The following is a 9,002-nucleotide window of genomic DNA, read 5'->3' as shown; positions in this document are numbered from 1 at the left end:
ATTTAGGAAAACTGAAAATCACTGAGAACTGCTGCCAGCACTGACCTTTATTTTCACCCAAATTCACAAATCAACTAGGTGTGACACACGCTTTCATTCCCCTTTTCCCTCTTGTCTTTCTTCTACCAAATAAATAAGTTAATGAACATCAGCTCAGCGCTGAGCCTGTAAAGAAACACACATGGGAGATGAATTAGCCACAATGCTCATAGTTCAACATGATAGTGGTAGAAACATATAAATATATTCAAAGGTTTTCTTTTACAGCATTTGAAGTGCAACAAGTCATTGAACAACCAAAAATGTCAGAAACCACCATCGACAGGCTAAAGACCACCACCACCAGTATTCCAAAGCAATGACAAGTCTACAGGGAGCAACGGAACGTCATTCGAGGAGAGGTTTTGGTGTAAAAGGAAAAATAAGGCAGTGCACAAAGTGACTTGGTATTTTAAATTCTTAAATATAGTAGTTGACAATATTGTAATGAAAACAAATGGAAGAGGGAAGGGGCTGGGAAGAGGAGGCTGGGAGAGGGGAAACAACCCACAAGGCCAGCTGGTCCCTTGTGAAAATATCGACTGAATTGCAGCATTTTGGAATCACTGCTAACACTGTAAACAAAAAAGGTAACTCCTTAAAAAAGGTGACTGTGTGCATAATCCAGGGCTTTCCATAACTCCCTCATTAGCTGACGGATTCTTGAATAAGCATTCCTTCTCTCCCTCCCCCTTTTTTCAGTGAACCAAGTAAAACTATTTGGCCAGCCACCAAGCTGTACAGAGGACTGGCGCTCATCCCCAGGCCTGTGCGTAGGTCACTACTTCAGCCAGGGATGTGATTTTTGGGACTGAAGTATGCTACAGCACAGGAGTGATTTTATCGCAATAAACACCTTGTTTTCAGGTGGGGATAGGTCTGGAGGCACAATGCCTGAGGAGAAGACTGTGTTGCAGCACAACAGTTGAAGCAGTCGGTGTGATGGGTCCCACTGATTCAAGACAGCAGGGAGCTTGTGTGAGCGACAGCAAGTCGGGCTTGCCAGAGGGACACAGAGCTCACCAGAAAGTGCTCATCTTGGCTGAAATGGAGAGCTGGTTCCCACTCGCCCCTACCCTTCCCACCCCGAGTACTTTAAATGCAGTAATAAAGAGCATCTGCCTTCATGGGAATAACCACGTGAGCGTCCTTGGCCTGCTGATGCGGCAGAACAGTGCAGCAACAAGCAGCTGTACTGACACGCACGTGAAGCTGACCTCACGCTGGCTGCACAGCCAAAAGCCAGTTCTCCAAATTCAACGCATCTGAGGAATCGGTGAGATTCAGTTTTGTGTAACAGGGACAAAAAAAGGCATTTGAGAAGACGTGGTTTGTGCCAGTTTCATACAGACATGTTGCTGGTTTCCACACCACCTCTTAAACCCACACGCGCTCAGTAAGGAGACATTTATTCTATTACTTCTGTTTTCAGATTTTTGGTACAAAGTTTATTTTCAGCAGTTCCCACATGATCCTTTTCTTCTCCCAGCGTCTTCCAGGATTTTCCTCTCTCTGATTTATTCTCTTTATCTGTTGAAGCAAAAGCAGTAATTGCTACAGAAAGCAATAATGGAAATACTACAAATATCTTACAGCAGCATCCATCATCTCTTTGCCTCAAAAAACTAACAAAAATAAATCCAAAGGCAAGATCCGTAGTGCCACCAAGGCTTACGGGGGTAACATCCAGAAGTATGCTGTGTTCCCATACAGGAGTTGTACAAGTCCAGCACAACTTCCCAAGTTTGTGCAGAGCCTGATAAATAAGACACAGAAAATATCAGTTACGTTATATACTGTTTCTAAGAACTTTTACTCTGTAAAATGTTTGGTCACTCAAAGCTATAAGCTTAATCACATATCAAAGAACACAGGCAGTAAAGCCCATCTTACTAGAACATATAGTATTAGGCCAAACAAAATATAAGAGGACAAAATCTAGTGGTCACTGAAGCCTCTTCAAAAAAGGTCTAAACCAGACTGTTTCCATCGTGTATCAGAATAAAAACGTACTGTATTAAAATCTGATTTTTTGTGTGTTTTTTACAAGCTGTCTTTTAATCAGTCTTCTATTTACAGTGCAGAACTTCTGCCAACTGCAGTAGTTTAACTTTGGCACAACACAAAGTTCCAATCCTTTTGAGTATTCAAGTCCTGTGTGTGTCCAAAAATGTTCTTGGTTTCACGAAAGATTAGGCCCATTCACAGTTAACCAGTTCTCTTGAACTCTTTCAAGAATTGCTTCCCCTTCACCACGCTGGGCAGCTACAAAGGAAAGACACTGTAAGCTATTGCATCATTCAAAAGAAACTCTTCATTCTCAACACTGACAGTATTGTTGCTTCCTTTAACATCACAGACACCAGACAGATCACACAGACGGCTACACTCCGGACACCTTCTAAAAGCCTTGCTGGTCGTTAGTGAATCGTCTTCCTCATACTTCAAATACGTAACAATGCATTGACTTGATTTCATTTCACATGTCAAACAGGACATTTAAATATATTGCAATATACTATAGAAAGTTGCAAAGCGCCATCATTTCTGTAAACGAGACCGACACCTGTAACTCTCCTGTGCACATGAAGAGCAGTACCCAGTGCTACGTTTTCTATACAATATAAAGCCTTCCCGGGTAGGGCGACTCATTTTAGTGCATTTCTGTACAGACTGTAAGCACACATGCAGAGACCCAACTATGCAAAACTGGGAACACTTCTGTGAGCTGGAACTGGAGGTGGGGGGAACATTTCAAAATCATAATGGAGCTCTTGTAGTTGATCATTTCGTATCACAGATGAAGAATCTCCCATCATTCCAGCAGATTCCTTAGGGAAAGTTTTGTGATAGGCATCTAGTACTGTATAAGCATAAGAAAATATTTTCATCAACTGTGACACAAGTATTATGTGTCTTAACACATTCCAAGTTATGCAGAGTCCAATGTTTATATAGTAACCTTATCTCCATAATACTTGAGAAACCCCAAATCATTTTTATGCCAAGTATTATAACCAAGGACCAGTTACTTTATCCACCACCTTAGTGCTACCTGCTCTAGAAAAAAAGAAAAAAGCAAAGGCAAATAAAGCAAACCAAAAGGCCTCACACTTCCCAACGAGCGCCAAGTTGGAAGCAGAGGTAAGTACCATTGCAAACCACACCACCAAAGTCAGTGCTGCGATCCAGCCAGGTGAAGATCCATCTCACCCAGTTTCAGATGTCTCTAGTGTCACTGCCCTTAAGCCACATGTCACACGCACTCAGTGGGGTGAGGGTGCAGACACGTGGGGTGGGCAGCCCTGCATTCGCTGGGTATGCTGACAAGGGGTGTCTTGCTCAAATGCAGACATCAGTATGTGATCAGACAAATCCTACCTTAACTCTGGAGAAGTGCTACAGGATCCTCAGTTACCACTCTACATCTTACGGTGTTGTCTAAGTGGGTTTTGCAATAACTGGAAAAGTGCAGATGCTCTTCACTACAGAAGGAGAAAAACCCCCCGAGCGCTCCAACCATTAACCCTGAAAACACTGATTATAACCCACCTGTGCTTTGGAACATCCCTTCTTTAAATGTGAGAAAGCTGCACAGAAATCTGAGCTCTGGAGTGGGTGTAAGAAGCTGCTGAGGGGATTTTTCACTTTCTGTTGCAACCTTCATTTTAAAATCTTTTCCTATGTAATTTTAACACATCAGCAAACCTCAAGTAGCTTGAGTGGTAAGCTTGTGTCAAGCTCCCTGGTAAATCTACTTATCCTAGGATATCACAAGCTTGATACAGGTGTAGCCCAGCACTGTTCAGTGCAGGGAACCAAGCCCTCTATTAGCCCTTCTCACCTTTAATTTACACACTTATCCCAAGTATTATGGCCAACTCTCAACAGTTTTACTGCTTTCTGATCATTGACACTATCTTTCCATTACTACTGAACACAGGCAAAATTATTTTCCAAGAAAAATAAATTAAAGAAAGTAGCTATATTTCATTGCACTCCACTTCTGTGCATTCAGGTTAGGGCAGTGATATTTAATATTACAGAAGCTTAAACATTATCTTCTCTCCTTGGGAGATATGAATATAGACAGATACGGGACTCCGGTGCAGGACGCAAATCAACACTATCCTATTTACAGAAGCAAATACTGACATCCAGCCTGAATACACAGTACTCCATTAAGTGCAAAGGGAAAATGCTCCCCACCTTTAAGTATAGCTTGGTTACTCAGCAGCCAGAGACAACATGTCAGAGTTAACTGCTGTGTTCTCGTTTCAGAAGGAAACGGAGGAGGAAGAGGAGAGTGAATGCATCTTTGGGCTTTTTGGCCTATGGGGGCTGTGTAAGGCCATGAATCACTTTGTCTGGGCTCCAGAAATGCTTTCTCTGCTCTGCAGAGGACAAGGGAATGCATTCGCCTGCCTCACGAGTTCCTTGGTGAGCAGGAAGAAAATGGGCTTTTGCCCAAAGTCAGCAATCAGATGCAGGCATTGCATGAGTTTCCTTCCCAATAATCAAAGTTACAGCCAGATCCCACATCGCATATAATGTCATGAAAAAGCCGGTTTTAAAATGGTCCTGGGCGAGGTTAAAAAAGGGAATGGCCTCATTTACTAGAGTGTATTAGAGATAATCCACTAAATTCTAATCATGAGGTGTTAGGTATCTTTCCTCTGCATTCAAAACAAAGCAGAGATTTCCGTGTGCTCAAAATGAGTGAGTGCAATATTTTACTTGTTCTGTCAGGAGAGCAAGAGAAAAACTTGCTTTGCTTATCAGCTTCTAGGTAAGTAAATTCTGCAGGGCAAGCAAAAGTCAGAGCCTTCAAGTTTGGCATTTTCCCTTCTTTCCTCTTCTTATAAGCCAGTTAGTTCATTCAAACCTCCAGGGAGGGATAGGTCTGACCTTCTTTCTACAACAAACACTAACCTTGGAGTCATTCAGAGGTTGATACTGGGAAGAGAGCACTATTTAAGATGGAACCGTGCTCTTTCATTGTGCTCAGAAGCAAGAGCAAAACATGCCCTGAAGCAGCACAATACACTGAAGGTGGGATGCCTCACCTCGTTTAACACTGCTTGCCTCCTTTTAACCCTCCCTCTCCATTCTGGCACAGGATCACCTTTATTCTCCCTTTAGCTGAATTCCAGAGACATCAGTTAACTAGCATCATCAGATCAGGTACTTCTGGCAGAAACAGCAGATGAAGAGGAAAGGTCTACCTTAGCTCTAAAGGAAGTGCTGCTCACAACTGAGTTCTGAAACTGCTCCTAAGGAAGACTGAGAAGCCAGCTGCCTAGAGGTGAGATCTGAACAAGATCGGAGTTTCTTTATATCAGTGTCAATGACAGTCACTGAAACCTGGCTCATAACCAGCCCAAACCCAAGAGGTGAAGCTGCACAGAAATAGAGAAGCCACAGCACAGGCTCATCGATACACAGTTCTTCACCCCACAGGGAAATCAACAAAACCCTGCATGGACACCCACCCCAGGGTAGATGGACTTTCTTGACCCTTACGTCCCCACTGTCAACACAGCTCAGTCCAAGTGACTTCCAAGCATCTTGCTTGGAAGTGTGTGTAAGCTACAAGAGGGAGCCATGCTGCAGAGGTGCACTGCCAGTGAGCACTGAGATGCTCACATTCATCACCCACTGAGACACTTGCTGATGTGCTTAAGTTGAGGAAGTTTCCTGTGTGTAACTGGGAGGATGAGAAGGTGCCTTATCCTACACCCAGGTGATTTCTGTTTCTCTTGGGTGACTACTCAGTGTGCCTTGAGTACCTAGGTAAGGAGCACAGCAGCCTAAGGTTGGCTACACCACTGCTACCAGAAGCTTTGAGTTCCCACCACGCACAACTACAAGTCCCAGATAAAATACACCAGCATGCTGAGTTTTCCAATACTTCTCCTGTCAGTCCTCATACAAGAGGCCTCCAGAAGGAATTTCACTCCCTCCCAGTATGCAGTGCAAATACACACATGCTGTAAACAAAATAAACTGGTAATCAATAGACTCTGTTTGCTCAAACAGAAATAACAGACAAAAAGTGGAAGCAAGGACAGGCGGCCTGGGAAGAGTACAGGGATGTTGTCTGGGAAGCTAGGGACCAGGTTAGGAAAGCTAAGGCCCAGTTGAATTAAACTTGGCTAGGGATGTTAAGGATAACAGGAAGGGATTCTACAGGTACATAGCAAATAAAAAACAGACTAGGGAGAACATAGCCCCCCTCAGGAAGCTCTGAGGGGGCTACACAGGATTTGGAGAAGGCTGAGGTTCTGAATGACTTCTTTGCCTTGGTCTTTACTGGCAAATGCTCTGACCACACCACCCAAGTCTTGGAAGGGACTGTGAGAATGAAGACCTTGCGCCCACTGTAGGAGAGGAACTGGTTCGAGACCATCTTAAAAATCTGAACGTGCACAAGTCCGTGGGTCCTGATGAGATCCATCCACGGGTCCTGAAGGAGCTGGCAAATGAAGTTGTGAAGCTGCTGGCCATCATATTTGAGAAATCCTGGCAGCGAGGTGAAGTTCCCAATGACTGGAAAAAGGGAAATATAACCCCCATTTTCAAGAAGGGGAAAATGGATGACCTGGAGAATTACAGACCAGTCAGTGTCACCTCTGTGCCTGGCAAAATCTTGGAGCAGATTCTCCCGGAAGGCATGCTAAGGCACATGAAAAACAACAAGGTGCTTGGTGACAGCCAGCATGGCTTCACTAAGGGGAAATCCTGCCTGACCAATTTGGTGGCCTTCTATGATGGGGCTACAGAACTGATGGACAGAGGTAGAGCAGTTGATGTCATCTACCTGGACTTGTGCAAAGCGTTCGACACTGTCCCACACAACTTCCTTGTCTCTGAATTGGAGAGACATCAATTTGATGGATGGACCACTCGGTGGATAAAGAACTGGCTGGATGGCTGCACACAAAGAGCTGTGGTCAATGGCTCAATGTCCGGCTGGAGACCAGTAACGAGTGGTGTCCCTCAGGGATTGGTGTTGGGACCGGTCTTGTTCAACATCTTTGTTGCTGACATGGACAGTGGGATTGAGTGCGCCCTCAGCAAGTTTGCCGATGACACCAAGCTGTGTGGTTCGGTTGATACGCTGGAGGGAAGGAATGCCATCCAGAGGGACCTCGACACACTTGTGAGGTGGGCTGATGCCAACCTCATGAAGTTTAACCATGCCAAGTGCAAGGTCCTACACCTGGGTCGGAGCAATCCCAGGCACAGCTACAGGTTGGGCAGAGAAGAGATTCAGAGCAGCCCTGAGAAGGACTTGGGGGTATTGGTTGATGAGAAAATGAACATGAGCCGGCTGCAGTATGCGCTTGCAGCCCAGAAAGCCAACCGTATCCTGGGCTGCATCAAAAGGATCGTGACCAGCAGGTTGAAGGAGGTGATCCTGCCCCTCTATTCTGCTCTTGTGAGACCTCACCTGGAGTATTGTGTGCAGTTCTGGTGTCCTCAACATAAAAAGGACATGGAACTGTTGGAACAAGTCCAGAGGAGGGCCATGAGGATGATCAGGGGACTGGAGCACCTCCCGTATGAAGACGAGCTGAGGAAGCTGGGGCTGTTCAGCCTGGAGAAGGCTGCGTGGAGACCTCATAGCAGCCTTCCAGTATCTGAAGGGGGGCTATAGGGATGCTGGGGAGGGACTCTTCATTAGGGACTGTAGTGATAGGACAAGGGGTAATGGGTTAAAACTTAAAACGGGAAGTTTAGACTGGATATAAGGAGGAAGTGCTTTCCTGTTAGGGTGGTGAGGCACTGGAATAGGTTCCCCAGGGAAGCTGTGAATGCTCCATCCCTGGCAGTGTTCAAGGCCAGGTTGGACAGAGCCTTGGGTGACATGGTTTAGTGTGAGGTGTCCCTGCCCATGGCAGGGGGGTTGGAACTTGGTGATCTTAAGGTCCTTTCCAACCCTAACTATTCTATGATTCTATGATTATGAGCAATAAGAAATGCATGCAAATACTGCCTTCAGGGTGAGCCCACCCAGATTTTTCTCATCCTTGGCACAACTGAAAGGCTTAGTATGTGCATGTAGCCCAAAGGAAACGTGGGTAACTCTGCATCTCCCATTAGCCAACCCACAGCACATGGTTACATTTCAATTTTACTTTGTGCAAAGAAACAATGTTCCTCAGTGGGCTGTAAATACCATTAGAACCAGTGGAATACATGGAACTGTAATACTTACAACTGAGAATCTGGCCCGGTATACATCAGCCACCATCTCTGACTGTTCCACTGACAGAATATGTCCAATCCAACTATATTTAGTCTGATAAACAATGTATTTCCTCTTCCTGTGTTTTCCAGACCAGATGTGCTAAGGCCTGCCATTGTAGCTGAGTGTTATTTAACAGAACACTGCCAAGATGGAAGATTTCCCAGTTTGATCGTATAATTAAGTTGGATCCTTATCTTTTCCCATCTTGTAAAGAAGGTCAGATTTAATGTAACCTAAATGCAGTTCTCTGCTAACAAAAAAATGAGCTCTTAATTTAGACAGGTTGCTTGGGTGAGGGTTTTCTGTTTGTTTTTTTATGAAGAATATTAATTCTGGGTCAATCTTATGCATTCAGGCAACTGCAGGCTTTGCTCGCTAGAGGCATATTCCCAAGGATTTTAAGGATTTGTTCTAATATTTTTGGAAACTTAAAAAGAGCATCTCCTTCCCTACTAGCTTTGCCCTTTCCAACTCAGCAAGCACCGTATTCCCAGTGGAGAATCTTTCTTCTATCTGCTGGCATCTACAACAGCCTCATCCATACCATTACCAGCCAAACAAGAATACCTCCCAACCACACGTAACAGCCAAAGCTGAAAAGGCCAGATCCTGATCTCTCCACCACCACCTCACCTCCAGAGCCATAAACACTCCAGTGAAATAAACTGACAACACAGTTTTGCTTTCCCCCCACCCACAAGTTAATCTG

The 9,002-nt window shown here is 44.7% G+C and overlaps 1 protein-coding gene across 7 annotated transcripts in view; it reads right to left on the bottom strand.

The window, feature by feature from the left end:
- Positions 1-1,431: 1,431 nt before the first annotated feature.
- Positions 1,432-9,002, bottom strand: part of ZHX1 (zinc fingers and homeoboxes 1) — a 31,010-nt gene continuing 23,439 nt past the window's right edge. For 5 of the 7 annotated variants that reach the window (XM_062627064.1, XM_062627065.1, XM_062627068.1 and 2 more), the window contains one exon: positions 1,432-2,304. The gene's annotated coding sequence lies outside the window, so the exon portion shown is untranslated. The remainder of the gene's footprint in view (positions 2,305-9,002) is intronic. The other 2 variants (XM_062627070.1, XM_062627069.1) reach the window with 1 other exon arrangement.

The sequence above is a fragment of the Pezoporus occidentalis genome, unplaced genomic scaffold (genome assembly GCF_034315485.1).
Source record: "Pezoporus occidentalis ecotype Australia unplaced genomic scaffold, CSIRO_AGI_Poc_V1 ctg3, whole genome shotgun sequence".
NCBI classification, from domain to species: Eukaryota; Metazoa; Chordata; class Aves; order Psittaciformes; family Psittacidae; genus Pezoporus; species Pezoporus occidentalis.
This window is presented reverse-complemented; position numbering and strand designations above follow the sequence as displayed.